This window comes from Gymnogyps californianus, chromosome 1 (genome assembly GCF_018139145.2).
Source record: "Gymnogyps californianus isolate 813 chromosome 1, ASM1813914v2, whole genome shotgun sequence".
NCBI classification, from domain to species: Eukaryota; Metazoa; Chordata; class Aves; order Accipitriformes; family Cathartidae; genus Gymnogyps; species Gymnogyps californianus.
The window spans coordinates 128244440-128262017 of record NC_059471.1 but is presented as its reverse complement, the minus strand read 5'-3'; the positions used below and the strand labels follow the sequence as shown (position 1 = coordinate 128262017).

The following is a 17578-nucleotide window of genomic DNA, read 5'->3' as shown; positions in this document are numbered from 1 at the left end:
CAGCAGCTGGCCCGTAGGTCTGCCACAATCCTGGCTTCTGCTGAGCTGTCTGCAGGCCAGTTTGGGCTGCTCCTAATCACTGGTGACTCCTGAGGTGTTACCTTCGTCTCTGAGTCTATTTCTGTGAAGACTTGCCACTGAGGCATGACTGCAACCCTGTTCTCTTCATGCCACTACAGCTGCTGCAAGCAATAAGCCTCACCTTCTCAAGGAGAGTTTAAAAAAATCTCAGGGCTAAGGATTTTTTTTTTTTTTTTTTTAATATTGAGCCTGTATTTACTTTTGCTCTATTACACTTATATTTATACCCCTTAATACAATTCCTCTACCTTCTTGGTATTTACACACTTGTAGACGGTTAATCTTACCCCTTGCCAAGCAATACATATTTAATTATTTTAATCTCTTCTCATATGTCAGTGCTTTCAGACCCTTAATCATTTTTTTTTCTGCTGCTCTTCTCTGTATTCCCTGTGCTCATCAACATCTTTTGTAAATGCTTGTTGCCCAGAATTGAGGGCAGTATTCCAGGTGCTGTCCTGCCAGATCTGTACAGAGGGCCAGTACCTCCTCGCTTTCTGACATGATTTCTCTGCAGATGAAGCACAGCATTATGTTAACTTCTTTTTTCTCTGCTGCTGCTATAGAGCATTGCAGATCTGTAACTTAACTTGCTGTCCACTATCTCCCACAGCCCATACTTGATCATTACCAATTTCCAAATCTACCTCTCTTTTAATGTCTTGGTTTCAATTTATTTTCCCTCATACATACTAACCCAGATTATTCTAAACTGATTCTCATTTTCTCTGCTGGTCCCTACTCCTAACCTTTCTGGTTTATATTGTATTTGTCTGTCAACAGCAATGGGTAATGGAAGAAGCTATTCATGTTTCTGTAGTCTTTTATTTATTTTTTGATCCTCTGCTCCCCGAAATTCCTTGTGCTCACAAATGGTCAACAGCCAGGCAGCTGAGTCTTGTCTCTGTAGGAGCCAGGGAGAATCTTCTTGACCTGAAAAGCAGCAGCAGCTACCTCATGCTCAGCTTGGCCGTGTGAATGCCGAGTGCGCCAGCCAGCTTTGCATGTCCTAAGTACTGCGTGATGCTTGCTCTTATAATCAGTCTGAGCATCACTGCTTCTCCCAATCGCCCCCTGCACTTAATTGACCAATAGAGCTAGACATATGGAGGATCGAATCACAAACCCAAATCAGCAGTTGTCAGAGGAGATTAATTCAAACAGGAAGCTACAAAACACTTGGGTTTTTTTCTTTTTTTCTTTCTTTTTTTTTTCCTTAGGCTCCAATGGAAGAAATTATTATTAATATCCCCAGCTGTATACTCAGGCAGATGGCAGTGACTCCAATGCACTCTCTCTACCCAACTTTCCATGTGATATCTGTAGCATTTAAGCCACACTAGGAAATTACTGAGGGAGGGAAAGAAAGAAGCTGCATTCACACTGCCTAATTCAAAGCATCTAAGTTAGATTAGCCTGTGCTAAAAGGACAGGCTGTCGTAATTCACTGTACAGTCAATGCAGAGAGGCAGGTGCTCTGAATTGCTCTCTGGAGGTACTTCTCACTGCTGACTCCAAAGAGGTGAACATCTTAAGTCAGATGCACATATCTTCCCTCTTTCAGCTGCATTGTCCTCTATATTGTGCTCAGGCATCTTCAGCTCTGAAACACATCCACCAAGGATGCTGTGGCTGTGTCCTGCTCTGACTGCCGGTCGCAGCCATGCTGAGATCAAGGCTCCTTCATGTTAGCCACTGCATGCTCCTGTGCCAAGAGATGGCCTTTTCCCACCTCCATGGTCTAAACAGACAACAAAGAGGCAGCACAGTCTAAAAGGGACAGCAAAGGGTGTAGAAACGGGCAGTCAAGGAGACTGAAGGTCTGCTTGGCAAAGCAAGGCAGCCTACTTTATAAAGCACTTAAGAGGGACTTTGGAGGAGACCCTCATCTTCTCGGGGTCCCTCGATCTTCAAAGCAAAGCAACTCTCTCCACTTTCCCCCCCTTCACCTCCTCCAGCTGCGGGGGGGAAGATCACAGCTGCAGGCCTGACTGCACCCGCTGAGGGGTTGGAGGAGGAGGAGAAGGGGTCGGGTGGAAGCTGTGGGCAGTGGTGTGGGATAACTCTGAAGAGACCCACCTGTGCTTAGAGTGGGGTGGCATGTGGAGGCACTCAGGGGATAATGAAGGAAGGGAAGGGAAGCGAAGGAAGAGGCGTGCCCCAAGCACAGCTACAAAAAGCCAGGACCTGCCAACTTGGAAGTCTTTTTCTCTTTTCTACCTTTGCCTGCTGTAAGCCTGTGATGCAAGGAAGGAGACAGCTGAAGATGGTCTCCTTCCTCAGCAGATGGTGCAGAAAGGGAAGATGCTTTGCAGGGGTTTCCTACCTTGTGAGGAAAATGTGGTGACAAAAGCCCTTGCAGGAGCCTATGAGGGGAACAGGGCAGCTCCCAGGTGAGTGGCAGTGTGCTCTTGCAGGTCTGGAGCTGGCTTGAAGGGCAAAGCATGAAGCCTGGGATTAAACCATAAGTTTTCAACCTGGCAAAACAAGGAAGGGTTTCCCCAGCCACTGCTGTGGGACCAGCAGCCTTGGATCTGCCTCATGAGGGCCAAGCAGAGCATCCATAGGATGCCTGTGACATCCCCCTGGTAGGGTAAGACCCCAGCCCTGTGGTATGTGCCATTGCTTATATGAGGCTATAGCTTGGAGGAAACAGTTTGGACTGGTCACTCACCCTGCTGGGTTCTTGATTAACTGCAGTCGGCAGAGGGGAAGAGAGTGGAGGTCTTTGTACTGAAACCCTCTGCTCGATACCTAGCAGCGATTTTTGCTTTTTTCCTTTCTTCTCCCCCTTGAAAAATTAAAAAGTGTGAGGATGCATGAAGATTGGAATAGAAAACATTGACAATCTTATCATACTACTGTATAAATCAATAGTATGCACTTGACTGGAATAATACTGATTGCTGCATCCTGTGAAAGTTATAGTAGATTGAAGTGGGATTTGAAACTTTGAGACTGGTCTTTTTTTAAAAGATGCCTAGACAAGCTATGGGCTGCTTCAGGAAGCACTATGTGAAATCCCACAGCCTGATTTATGCAAGGAGTCAGGCAAGAGTGTCAAAATGGTCTGAATGTGTGAATATCTGGGCTAAGCAATGAACCCGACTGCAGCTGTGGAGTTGGAGGAAAGACTTCTAACAGGACACTTCCAGCCTGATGGATTGTGTGTGGAAGAGCATACCAAAGGTAAGCAAAATGGTGACCGGTGCAGAACAGTACCATGTGAATAATTATATGTACATGGGAGCTAGTAATTATCTTACTTTGGCTTGATGAAAAAAGGGTTGGAAACTGAAACATGAACATTTAGGTTGTGAGATTAAAAGGGTTGGGGTGGGGTTTTCTTACTCAGAAGTATATTATTTTCGCCTGGGTGTCTTGCTGAGGATGGAAAATGCGAAGCTCAGGGTGGTAGTGTGCAGTGGTAGTGTATTCTGGTGGTAACTAACCTTCTCTTGTGGAAGGTATGAGCTAAGGATAACTTCACTTCTCTGAGTTTCCTAAATAAAAGTAGTCTTAGCACAGGTGAAAAAAGTGTAAACTGGCCTCTGCTTGTTAAGATCAGCCCTCTTGCTGCCCCTGCCACTCCCTTCAGTAGCATCTGGCATACCTCAAGAAACTTGGATGGGATTTTTCTAGTAATTCTGAGGGTCAGCGAAGCCTTACCTCTTGCAGGTGTTGCTGGCTTGTGCACACACAGGCATCAGATGAACTCCAGCATGGAGCAGAGGCTACTGGGTCAAATGTTCTGGCCATTTTTTCCTGACAAGCTAGCAGTTGCCTGAAATGGAGAAACACATGTGCACACTCCTCCTAACTAGGGCAGCCGAAGTCGGTGTCACCAGAGATCGCTCAGGTTGTCAAGTGAGCGGGATTAAGGATGGCCAAGGAATTTGAGAATAAACGTAGCTCTGTTGTGCAGGATAAAAGGAGATGGTGATCAATATATCTTAGAGCTTCAGGGCTTAAGGCAAGCAGCATCTGACAGGATTAGGAAGAAACTTTTTTAACATGGACTAGTCATCCTATAATTGCCTGCCTGGGATGCACACACATCCTTTTCTGATACCCTAGTGAAGCCAGCCACCTGAGAGAGTCAGCTGGTGTGGCAAGACCTCTGTGAAGAAAGTACTTGTGTCTTGCAATTCCTGTGTGCCATAGTTGTTAAAGAGACAGGATACAATGAAGCCTGAATTCCTGGGAGCAGAGAGGCAGTGGGTGCTGCACCATGAGTCCCACCTAAAGAGGGTGGAAAGGAGGAGCTGAAAATCGGGAGGGGTGGTGGTACTGTGACTGGGGCCAAGCCCTTGCTGGAGGAATAGATGGATGTGGATGTAGGGTGGGTGGGTGAAGGAACTTGCCAGCTGCTTCCCAGAGCTGCGCAGGTGTGCGGGGGCTCATCGCATGCTGTGGCTGCTGTTGTTAACACAGTGGCAGATGTTGTGGGGTGTGACTGGCATAGCCACAGGGGAGAGGGCAAACCTGGAGCCGAGGACTTTGGAGTTGGGCCTTGTTGTAAACATGGTAGTACCTTCAGGTATATGCAGAAGGCAGGCACGTGCTTTGTGGGTCTCCCTCTTTTTCTCCATGATGCGGTTCCTAAACTCAATGTGTACTGGTTCTTCTCCCCCTGACTTCCCCCCATTTTAATGGCTAAAGGTAATCTATCCTAAGAAATATATATATGTCAGGGACTTGAGGTAGCTATGAAGATAATCTAGGCTTCTCACCCAGTGTTTGAACACAAAGGCTGAAGAGTTGGTGAGTTTGCCTCTGTTTCCATAGAATGTAGCTCATGCGGGATCCTTGGCCTGGTTGGGATTTTGCAGCTCCTGTGCACTCAAATCCTCTACCGTGGTGTTTTTATGCAAGGAGAAATGTTCTCTGTGTTCTGGCTGCCTCCTTTGCAATGGAAATAATAACACACTGTAGCATGCTCTATAAAGGACACCGCACTTCTGTGACCTCCTGTTTCATGTGCTGTTTTTCTCTCTCTGACAATTGAGGCACGCACCCACCCACCACATGCTCTGGGAAAAAAAAAAGCCTAGTAAGTACCAGGATTATAATGGCAGAAAGGCAGGGTCAGTTCTGCTACAGCTCTGCCTCTTGGGATTCAGAGCGAGCCGTCGGTGGGAACAGGGACTCGACAGAGGCTAGGTTTGTTTGGCCTGCTAAAATCAAGACACAGAAGGGATGCAGTTGACTTCTGTAAATACACTGAGCCAAAATAGAGCAGGAAAGGAAAAGGGCTATTTAAGCTGGAACAGTGTTGGCACAAGAAAAGCAGGGGATGAACTAGCTTATGACTAGAATAAGATTGTGAATTAAAAAGTTTTCTCACTGTTTGAGTAGTGAGCTTCCGAAGAAGCATGCCTGCTAAAATTGTTTGGGGCAAATACTCAGTCATTCTTAAAATAAATACTAAATTGCAAGGGGAATGACTTGGGTCACTGGTGGTGACAGCCTGGCCTTGGCTGACTTCAGTTCCCTCTAACATGTTGGACTAAACTTGAAGAGATACTGGGTTGTTAGTATCTCTCACCTCTGGGAATAACTAGTCTAATAAGGATGTAGGTGAAATACTCTTGCAGCTATTTTGGGCTGTCTCAGGTTTCTGACAATCAGTGCTGTTGCGTTTTAGAGCCTGCCTGAATGTACTCCTTCATTTGAATTCCTCTACTTGAGTATCAGCTTTTCCATTTCACAGATAAAGAAATTGAGACAGAAAGGTAAAATGACTTGCTTAATGTGCTCACAGTAGGATCAGGACTAGCACCCTGAATGCTCAGTGCTGTCTGCATCTGCCAGTTTATACACCCGCTCCTGTGCAGAAGGTCTGGCTAGCAAGCCTCTCTGCTGAAACCTGGTGGGCTGCATGTTTTCTGGCAATTCTCTGAGACATAAGCATGTTGCTTTATGGAAGTTTTTAAGGTTATGGAATCTGTTATTTTTGCTTTTTATGTCTTACAAAGCAGACGATAAAGGAAATGTAGCAACTATTCTTTGCAACTTTCTCTATCTAATCCCAGTGCATGCACATTGCACTTACCACAGCAACATCTGGAAACAGGTTTTTCGGTCCATTCTGATGTTGAAAGACCTGATGATCGCTGGGCTAAAGGTTAATCACACAGTTGTGCAATCTGGCAGATTGGGAAAGAAAAGAACGCATGCCCATCCTGCTCTTCTCTACCTAGCTAACGGTCATGGGTCCTTCTGGTACTGCTTTGACTGCTATAAACTGACCAGCTGCTGCTGTTCCCCATTAGTGAACTGTGAGAGCGCAAGCGCTGTACTTAAATACAGATTGGTATGCTCCTGCTTGCATAATTGGAGCGAACAGGGTTTAGGATGTCATCTGTAGTGGTACTTGCCATTACTACCTGCTGTGTGCTGGTAAAGCAGCCACCTTGCTACTGAAATATGGGCAGGAGAGAAACTAAACTGTTGTGGTCTGTGTGTGCTCCTTTATATTTTCTCCTGCTCATCATAGCTCTAGGTCCTGCCAGCTATTTCAGACAGCAGGACCTTTAAGAGAAAGTGATTTCTGAAAATATCTGAGTATAGGAGATGAGAGCACTTTGGTTTGATCTGACTGAGGGAGAAAGTGTAGTGTGAGGCCAGCTCTTTGTTAAACCCCACAGAGTTTATCCAGGAGAAAGCCCTGGGAATGTCTCTGCTGCGGAGGAAGCTTTGCTTGCCATTTGCACGTTCTCAGCCATTGAAGCTGCCCAGCCATGAGGCACACAGCGGTAGGAAAAAGGTTTTCATTAGCTCTATGGCTCACAGAGCTACTTGTTTAATTTCACATTTATGATTTAAGAATGTGTGTGTGTATATCAAGCACTTAACATTCCTCTTCTCTCACATGCATTATATTGAATCACATATTCTTTTACTGTTTGTTTTTGCATAAGTAATTGTGACATAAGCTCTGAATTATTTTATAAATTTTTGCCTAACTGTGGTATTCATGCTGGTCTCACCCTTCACTTACAGAATATAGTGGCTCCACTTAACCTGTTCAGCTTTTGAGGGCTGCCTGTCTATCAATCTCTTTTCTTAAATTATGAACAGTATTTTTTTTACATAGCTCCATATTGCACATAACATTTGGCAGTAGGGAAGTCTCGCATGAAAACTTACTACATATGCATGTAAAAGGGGCTGGGGAATAAGTGTAAAAGAGGCATGATATTGCTGACTGGCTGGCTTGGTAGTAGAGATGCTCTTTTGTAGTAGTGCAGATACTCTTGGTAGTAGAAGTACTCTTTTGTGAACTGAGAGGGCAGGTTAAGCAAGGATTAATGTTCAAGGCACTGGGCTGGAAGTAAAGAGAGCAATTTTAAGCTGTCCCACAGACTACCTGACTGATTGTGCATAGTTTATGGGATTTTTCTCATTCACCTTCTGTGAGGGCATGTAATACCACCGTCCATTATCATGTGTATTTATATGGTTACATGATCTGGGCAGGAAGTATCTGCTGTGTTTGTACAGCTTGGCGTAAAAATCAGGCACTAATCTTGGTGAAGCTCACTGCTATGGTAAAACAAATGGTCATAGGTTTTGTAATGTGACATGGAGCAACCTCCCAATTTTGGGGATTGATGGGTCGATAAGTGGTGTGAGACAGTCATACCAAAAGGAGACAATAGGAAAGGAATGGTTTTAAGTAGACAGGATTGTTTTAATTGGGAAGCAGGACTGCCAGGATTTTGAAGGATTTGAGACATAGAAGCTTAGCACTTGTAAACCTTCCTCTTACATCCAGTATTTTGATTACCTAGTTGATCTCTTTACAGGGTGCAAATGTTTAGTGGCATTGATTGTTTGGGGAAGTCTAAAATGTAAGCCTTATTGCATTGCTCATCTCTTGTCTGGCTGCAGTGTTGGCTTAAGATTCAGAATAAGGAACCTAATTACCTAATGTTTAAGCACAGTGCTTAAAGAATGAAAGGGTCTCTCTCCTGGATGGTGCAGCAGGATATTAATTTGGGAGAAAAGGCTGGTTTGTCACCTTGAGCCCATGTGATGTCACTCGTCATCAAGGTGCTCCCTGTTAGCAGGAGGGACTCAGCAATGACAAGCGCAGCCTTCTATTTCTAGAGGATTCAAAGTTTAATTACTTTGTCGCTGTCTCATGTAACATGGCTTCAGGCACAGCGAATGCCCGGGACTCCCATGTGCCAGGGAAGTGGTTGCTCAACCTGAAGCGATGACACTCCATTGAGCTGTTGGTGTTCGGTGTGGTCCCAGTAGTGATGTGCTTGCAGTGGTTATGAATGATCAGTGCTGGCAGGTCTTCTGTGAGCTTGTCAGAAGAAGCAGCTGTAACTCTGCTTAAGCTTGTGCTGCTGATTCCTTCTGGGAGCTTTTGGTAGCTTGACAGGGCCTCTGTTTTCAGCGTTTGGCCTCCAGTTTGAGGTGTCTCCATTCTTGCAGCCATGCTGCTTGAGAGACTTTAGGACTTGATGCTTCTCCTACCATGCAGGCTGCTCTGAACACATGGCTAAGAAAATGTGGGGATTGTCAGTGCTCTCTCAGGTGTAAAATGTTATTTCAACATCAAATGCTCAGGCAAAAACTTCCATGTAAATAGTGCCTATGGGCACCTGACAAACCTGTTTGGTCATAAATGTTTCTATTTCCATGCCTCATGACAAAACAAAATTATAATTTCCTCTGGGCTCCAATTCAGTCCAGCCCAGGCAAGATGAAGTTGTCTATGGACTCAGGCTCTCTCAAGTTACCACATGTCAGCAAATTAATGGCACCTTTTGGTTTCTGCCACTGTACTTGCATGGCCTCCCTTTGCAGTGAGGGCTAAGCTGAGTGAAATTGCTTCACGTAGGGCCTTCTGAATTCCCCAGTGCAGGAGAGTCCACAGCATGAACTCAAACCTTAATAGATGCAAAAATCCACAGGAGTGAGTTGTTATAAATGCCCCAAGGGCAGGCAAAGCTTCAGCTGGTGCTTTCTCTTCCTTATGCACTGAAGTCAATCAATCATGAGATGCAAATCTGTAGAAAATGAGGCTTCATTAGTTCTGCTGCTCAGAGCACTCCCTTGGGGTTTTGTTGGTGTCTTTTTTTTCTTTTCCTTTAAAGTTAAATTACATGTCTCTGAGCTGCTTGTTCTTAATGTGGTCAGGTATGTCTAAAGGAGAAGTGTTTCAGGGGGACAACCTTCCTCCCTTCCCATCCTTCTGGAGTCATTCTGTGAGATTTCTGCAGTTTTTATTAAAAATGGAGGGACAGTACTGTCCCTGTGCTATTTATAAACATTGTCTGATGGACAAGAACTTGCAACTTTGTGTAATGCTGCTGGTGACCTGGTCAAGGAAAGAAGTTGCTTTTTAATGAGGTGTCCCCATGGGGATGCTTTGATCTAACTCCTTGGGGAGGCATGGGGAGAACAAAGAGGAAGGAGATGATGGATACAGGTGTCTTAGCTCAGGCCTTTGCCTGCTGTCTTCAAGGGCCTTGTCAAATGAAGATGGGGCTATGTGAAAGACAGTGATTTGTTTTGCCAGGCTGGTAACTTGGAATGTCAAAAACGCTGAACAGCTTTTTGCAGACATTCTCTGAAGCATCAACAAGTCCTTTATGAATGGAAGAAATGTACTGTGCTAGCCAGAGCTTGGAGATACTAAGCACTAATAGGGTTTCTATAAGGAACTTTAAAGCCAGTTCTGCATATGAAACCCTGTATGGAAATTGTACCGAATATTTAATAAGCTAGAAGTATGTGTATTTCTTTTTTGCCTATATCTGCTTTTTCTGAAATATATCAGAGTGGCTTTTAGGAATCAAGAATAAGGAGATGGTTGGTGTTTGCTTGCTGGTTTTTTTTGGTCTGACAGCAGCAAGGGAGTAGTAAGAAGGTCTGCAGAGACCTTCTGAAAAAGTCATAGTTGATCTTGGCCTCCCTTGTCTGAATTTGGACTAGTGATGCAGTTCCCCCCCAGCCAAATGTGACTGGAGGTCTGAGCCCTGAGACACTTAAGCAGATAGATGTTCAGTCATTACAAAAATGGGATGTTTCCAGTAAGAGCTAACAACTAAAATTGATAGTGACTTACTCTGTTTCTCTGCTGGTATGGATTGAATGGGAGATGAAGGTGTTTTAAAAATTAAAAATATAATAATGTTTTTAGGAAGCCTGAGCTGAAGCCCTTGATTGGTGTGCCTTATTCATACAAGAGCTGCTTGGAGGGCACATCTGCTTAGGCCCATCTGTGTATGAATATAGTGCCCTGGGATGTAGTCTAAATTTTGATTTGAACACAGATACATGGTCCGTTCATCATTCTGCTGTCCCAGAATTCATCTCTTTTTCTGAGCCTTCACTCTTTGTGGCCAAAGTTACTATATCTTACCCCAGTCCAGCTGGAAACTGCCTTCTGCAGTATACATCTAGCTCAGCAGGAGACTGTGATTGCAATCAGCTACTCCCAGGCCACTTCAGCACAGCCTGATGAGAGTGAAGAGTACTTCAGGTGGGCTGCCCTCTCCCTTGCTGGTAGCTTTGCAGAACTGCTGTGAGCTATAATATGCATGCTTGATTCTGTGCTCCTGCTGGACAACGGGGAAGAGGGGAGCAACGGCTGCATCCCTGCCTGGCTGCTAGGACTGGAAGTCATTTGTGCATCTCCTGTGCCTGACACATGAGGACCTATTTGTGGCCTATTTAAATTTTGCAGGCGGCTCATATTTCAGTGTTTTCCATGAAACCAGCAAATCTCAGTGTTTTTAGCCAATTTATCAGAGTGTGTTTTCCCCATTGGGGACAGCATGATATCTAGTCCCAGCGGGAATTCGCTGATAGTGCTGCTTATGTTTCACATGAGAAAGTGCTTGCAGTGGTAGGTGCCAGATGCCAATAGCTGTTCCAGGGCCTCTTGCTAGTGCTGCTAGATATGCTAGGTCTGCTTGCATCTGACAGACCTTACTAGCAGGGGTTTCTAATGTTGGACACTATGAAGCCACCTTTTCCCTGGTTCGTGGCTCCTTGTGATTTGCTTAGTTCTCAGTATTGGAAGCCTGAAGATGTCCAAAGTGACTGCAGCTGTTGTAGTCCTTATCTATACTATTTTCTTGCATCCTTCTTGCCCATTCTGTCATTCGTCTGTCCCTTAATTGGTTTTTTGAATGCCAGGAAAAGCATGATGAGCTAACAGGGTCTTTACCAGGCAAAAAGCTGATTCAGAATATGCATGTGTGAGGCTGATATCCCAGAAAGCAACTGGAGTATGAATGAACTCTAAACCATGGGATTATTGGAAGTTCATGCCCTATCAGAAATGAGCCAGGTCCCTCTGAAACATTAAAGTATTCAGAGCATCTCCATTCACCTCAATATGATGTCTCTGGAGTTCAAATTGTTGTCTTGCTCTGTTAAATTCGCATTTACTGGTCAAGGAGCTGTTGTCAGTGTTCCTCATGCATGGGGGATTTTTCCTCAATAAACAAAAATGTCTGTATTTATCTTCCTTTGGAATTATTGATTGAGCTGACCAGAAAGTTTCCATTGAAAATGTGTTCCTGTTGCCCCCACCCCTACAAAGCAGGCAGGATTCCTGGGGCTTGTGTTTCCCAAGACATGCTGTGGTCTCTTCTGGTTGAAATGATGGTGTATTGCTGGTCAAACAGCCATGTTACATCAGGGGACACAAACTGGAGCTAGATAATCTGGTATATAGAGGACAATGAGAAAGATAAACTTACTAAATCCTCCTTGAGAAAACACAGGACCTTCTTGGAGTATGGCTGTTTTGGGGGTAGGAAGGGGCAACTGGTTCAACAAAACAAAAACAAAATTGAAACAAAGCACTTGATTCAAGAAGGTATAAAAATTTAACTTTTATTTTCAAAAGTGTTAAGTAATTTATCATGCTGGTTCAAAGTTTTCAAAATGTTGCCTTTTATACAAGTCCAAATTCTGAGTTTTCATCAGAATTGGAAAGGGAAGTAGATACTAAAATAGTGGCATTTGGTAGGGAAATCTTCTTCACTATTTGTTAATTCTTAGGCTTAGACTAGTTGTATTCTGTGTGAGAGGGAATAATTTTACAGGTGTGCTATAACACTCTGAGCTGCAGTACACAGAAACTGAAGACAGCACCAGACCTCACCAAAGGCAACAGCCTTGCCCTGCCATTGGCAAGACTCATAAATTTCCTAAATGTGACCCATGCCAGGGGAGCAAGGCCTGGAAGTGGGGCTTCTGCAAAGGCTTATTGCACCACAGAGAAGGGTAGGTGCTGGCTATAGGACCTGTTGTTAAACTGGGCTACCTTCCAAAACTAAAGAGGAGAGGGACATGTGGTGGGAGTGCTAGAGGTTGGGGTCTTTGTCTTTGGGGCCATGAGCAGGTTGTGGGGAATTCACATTACAAGGGGTCCAAGGAAGTAATGGTTGCTCATCACCTTTATCTCTGCCTGCTGTTCTCCTCCCCTAGTGGGAAGAAAAATGTTTCCCTCTTCCTCCCCCACCTGAGAATTTCTGTAGAGATCATTTAATGTTTAGGAGGGGATTGAAGTCACTGCTGATGATGGCTGTAAAAGCAGAAAACTAAGAAATTATATGCTGTAACAACTGTGTAACTATAGGATACTTATGCATTCAGTCTGATTACTCAAATGTTACTTGGCACTTTATTCCATGAGTGAGTGATTAGATGATAAACTTTATATGCAAAAAATTCAGCATCTGCACACACTATAAAACTGCTATATCTTAACATTGGAGGGGAGGAGGAATATGTTGGGGGGCTGTGCCAGTAAGGTAGAAGAAACAGCTCTGATTTAGAAGATACAGGACCTGGGTTCTACTCATATAGAATTCTGCTGTGGTTGTAAGCAGTTCCCCCGGGCCTGGATTTTCTCCAGTGACAATAGCATTTGCCAAGTGTCCTATAAGAAGCAGTTCTACCTCTGGGAGATGAATTAGTTAATATATGTGGGTGGCAGTTTCTAAATTTGTGTTTTTCCCCTTGGGCAGCTCACTCCATAAATAAGAGGCAGGTTTACCTGGGGAAGACAGGTGAAAAAGGAGTGGTTGTTGGAGCAGGAGCCTAATGTGAGCCCATGGTGGGACACCTGTGTCTCTTGTCTGTATCTTCAGAGCTATGTCTGTCATGTATGTGTATGTTTTTAAATCCAGTGAGCAAAATATAGATGTGATGTAGAAGGCAGGAGCTGATAGCAATTGTTCAGCCAAATCAGATGCAGTTGCAGCCTGAAGCCTTGACAGAAAATGTCAGTCATCGATGAGCCCCCCAAGTGACACCTGTCCCATGCTGCAGCAGGGATCTCAATGGCCAGCTATAGATTTCTTTTCCCTTTTCATCATGTCTCTGCAGCCTGGTTCTCTATCTAGTTCTAAAATGCAAATTTTGCTTGCCCTGCTGTTGCTGCCTCTGCAAAGGTTACTTTCCAAGTACATGCAGATAATATTGCAGGTGCTGTCTGCAAAGGTCTTTGGATGAGATTTCAGTAATGGCTCAGTTTCAATTCTGGCTGCATAGAATGAGCCTGCCTTATGGAGAAGTTTTTGTACTGGTCTCAGCATCTCGAATTTGATTACAGTTGTGGATTTCTGTCTTTACTTTTTCAGAGAAATTTGTGAACACTTTGCCAGACGCCTACACAGCCTTGATACCAATCATGCAGGGTGAGCTGTAGGAAAATCGATGCATCACTTGTCTTGGCAGTTCCAAAAAGGAGATAGTTACTGAAGTTAGAAATATATTAGCTGTGGGTGTGTGTCTCTTTCTCAAGGTGCAGCAGACTTTAGTGAAACGATGTATTTGCCTCAGGGTACAGTTGCTTTGCTACAGATCCAAGTCTAAAGTGCCCTGTGCCTGAACTGCCCTCTGATACCCATCATTGCTCAAGATTTGACCCTGCTTTTGAGAATTGTCATTATAAGCTTCAGGGTTTTTTTACAGTCATCTTTCTGTCAGCCCACTTGTCGACTATTAGGAACAGACAGATACACCAAGGTTAATGTTCCAGCCTGATAAAAAATTATGTTTATTAGACTTGGAAGGATGAGAAGGTAATGGGCCAAAAGTAGTTGAAAATGGCCTAGGGTTAGCTTGGCTTAGATTGACTCAGAACAATGATGAGATTGTTCCAGCTTCTGCTACCTGGTAACCACCAAGGGTCAGTGTATAAGGTGAAGAGTTGCTGATGTCTAGTATGCTCTGCTCATCTTCCCCACAGTTGTCCGTGTCATGTGTGTCCCCCCCCGTCAATTCAGAGCTGCTGACTTCAGACAGTTTGAAGTCCCTGCTGCAGGTAAAGTGGTCTCTATCTTGTTTCATTCTGCATTTGCAGTGTTGATATATGACTACTTAATGTTTTTCCTTTGATCCTCTGCTCTGGAAAGAAGTTAGTTCCCTATAAAAGTGGGCAGAGTTGACACTGTTTTTTTCCCTTCAAATCTCTTCTGAAATTTTCTCCTATTGTGGTGCTTTCAAAAGCAAAGCCCCAAACCTGAATGCTCAGAAGTGAGATGACAAGAATGCTAGGCAGAAATGCAAGAAACTTAAATATTTAAGCTTTGAGCTTAAAACTCCTCAAAGTAACAGTTCAGATTTGGTTCCTGTTTGAGTGTAAGGCTTAATTGTTTTTTTAGATTGGTTTAGATTGGCCTTTCATCCAGACCAGTGTGTCTCAAACTGCTCAATGTTGTTTTTGTTTCTCTGTAGTTTACCATCTCTATGTCCATCTTTTTAGCTCTGATTTTGCATATGATTACTACATCCTTCAGGTGGAAACCGTTCCTCTTTGTCTTTGTGCAGCACCTAATACAATGGGGTCCTGCCTGTGATGGCTTCCTGTGCTCTGCACTAATGCACTCTGTTCTGTCGTTACCAAACAGTAAGGCAGGCATGTCCTTGCCCCTCAGTGAAATGCAAAAAGGCAGTGGCTTTTGGCAGCACCAATGCTTGCTCAGTAAAGGTGGATGTGAGCAGGACAGCTTGAAAAGAATATGTATGGCATGAGGATGCAGGCATGTTTTATCTGGAAGTAGCCTTCATCTCTATCTGGTTCAAAGGGCTGCACATTGTATACCCAAGTGTGTTTGTCTCTTCTTAACTGCCCTTTCATTGCTATCAAGGACTGGCAGTGGTACCTGCCATGTTGCTTGCCCTGTGAAATGTCAACGAAAGCAATTCAACTCTTACACTGATTTGCTCCAGCTAAAAAATGTCAGGAAAGCATTCCTTGCCATCAAAGCTTGCCTTTGTAAGAGGAGCTGGCTGGTGAGTAGAGAAGTCAAAGATTACTGATATGGAGTGATCAATTGAAGAACCGTAATTCAATCAAATGGTTCTGCTGGTATCATAAACCATGAGAGCAGAGCTCAGTCCATTTAGAGATCATCAGAGCCTTGTGACTGAGTTAAAACAGACTCGACGATCAATCAAACACACTCTCCCTTACCTCCCTTTAACTTTCCCTCTTGCTCTCTGCTTTTCCATCTCTCCCGTTTGTCCTCTGCTCTACCACCCTCACATCGTATCTGCTTTTCCTTTCCCTCCTCCTTTACCAGCTGCCTCCTGCTCCCAGTTCCAGTTCATCTCCTCACTCCTGTGAGCCCAGCCTGATGTATACATGACAGATGTATAACAAGGTTGGCAGATGCTTTGTTGTTAAATGAAGGGGGCTCTTTAGTATGTTGGTTCCGGCAAAGTGTATTTTCTTTTCATTTTGGGACATCAAGAATTCAGGTCGAGGGACTCAGGAATACAGATTAGGGTTTTTCCTTTCGAGAAGGTTATGGTCTCTGTGTGTGTGTGTCTCTGTTATTTCATTAGAACCATAAAGGGAATATCTGTCCAGGTGATGGGCTCATAAACACTATTAATGCCACTTAGATTCTCATGTATTTTTCATGAGGTGAGCACATGGCTGTAGATAGCAGGCACATGCAATGTATGCAGTGGCATAAAAATTTTAATTTACTGGTGGGCAGCATGTCTTATGACTGGCAAGAGGTGTTTGGCCTTTTTCTTTTATTTTATTCTTAATCAGAACTTTTATTACTTGACATTTTGGGTTGACTAGCTGTACCTGCTGTCTAACATGATTGTGCAGGTAGTGCATGCGGTCACTCTGTGAAATGGCCGTGTGCATGTGTGTGCTTCCAGCTGTGCTGAGCTGCTTCCCTGGGGAATCGGGTAGCTGAGTATGCATTGGCATGAAGTGACAGCATGAAGTGGACGCGAAAGCTGTGGCTGGGTGTTATTGTAAGAGAGGACAAGTTGACCAATGTGTGAGATTTTGATGTTGTTACCTATTCCTGTGAGTGGAGTGAGGAGGAGACGCCTTTTTATGACTGCGATTTGGTGTTCAGTTAAGGCCAGGGCTATAGGACCCAGGGTCTGTTGTTCACTACAGAAAAAAGAGAATGACCAGATCTAAGTGCTCAGTAAAACCTTAGCTGCAGCAGAAGACATCTGTTCATAGTTCAGGTCTGTATTAAGTGTGGTTTTGGGTGCAGAGTAACCCTGATGTACCTTTGGCATTTGGCTTAGGTTTTTTGATGTTTCTTTTTCCTTTTCCCTTTTCTCAACATGCGGCAGGAAAGCCCAGCTCTTTCTTTATCAGTGGGTGGTATGTATTCATCAGCCTAGCTCACCAGATCAGAACAATCAGCAATTGACCGTATGTTGAAAACAGACACGCTCATTAATTTTAGGAGCCAATGTTCACTAACCAAAATGGCTCATAAACTACCCCAGGGGAGTGCGAGGAGATTGGAATTTCAAGCCATGGTGCTGTCGCAGTGAAGGGGCTGCCAGCCCCTTTCTCATCTCAGCCCTTCAGTGGTCATCTGGGAGCTGCTCTGCTGGCAGATGAGGGCAGCTCATGCATAGCAAACATGGACACTTTTCCTCCTGTCTGTGTCCCTTCGCCTGTGCTCGGCGCTAATTAGAAGAGGTAGGCTGTGGTTTCCTTGCCTGCAAGCTACGGCATGAAAGCACAGCTCCCCAGCCTCCTGGAAGCTGAACTGCTCTTGTTGGGATATAGGGAGCAACCATCCTCTAGGTCCTATGCAAATTAAACCACAGTCCAGTTAGATCCACAGTGCAGTTCCCTGGGCAACAAACTACAGTCGCTGCTGAAGTAAGAATATCAAGCCACAGCCACCTCAGCTTATTTAAGCTATTCTGGTAGCTTTGAGTTAGAGATCTCTTTGGTGTTCCTAACACTGAAGACTTCTCCCACCCCCACACACTTCAGAACTTCTGTTCTCTTTCAAGTTTTCTTTTTTGTTCTTTTGTTAAAATCATTTCTCTTCCTTCAAGCCTTTCAAAGCACTTCTGAGGCTTCTCAGTTGCACAAAGAAGGCTTTATGGGTTGAATTCCTAGTTGTATGCCTTGTATTCCTAGCTATTTCATGTCACATATAATATAGGCAAGGTTTTTAGCGGTGACTGGTGAGTATGGGCCATTCTGTGAGGCTGCTTGCCC

The 17578-nt window shown here is 44.3% G+C and overlaps 1 protein-coding gene and 1 long non-coding RNA gene across 2 annotated transcripts in view; both read left to right on the top strand.

The window, feature by feature from the left end:
• The window catches only part of LSAMP (limbic system associated membrane protein), a 1011998-nt gene that overhangs the window by 276906 nt on the left and 717514 nt on the right, over positions 1 to 17578 (top strand). The window lies entirely within an intron of this gene.
• The window catches only part of LOC127021894 (uncharacterized), a 54679-nt gene continuing 39482 nt past the window's right edge, over positions 2382 to 17578 (top strand). The window contains exons 1-2 of the long non-coding RNA XR_007767272.1: positions 2382 to 2474; positions 3178 to 3270. This is a non-coding gene — a long non-coding RNA (uncharacterized LOC127021894). The remainder of the gene's footprint in view (positions 2475 to 3177; positions 3271 to 17578) is intronic.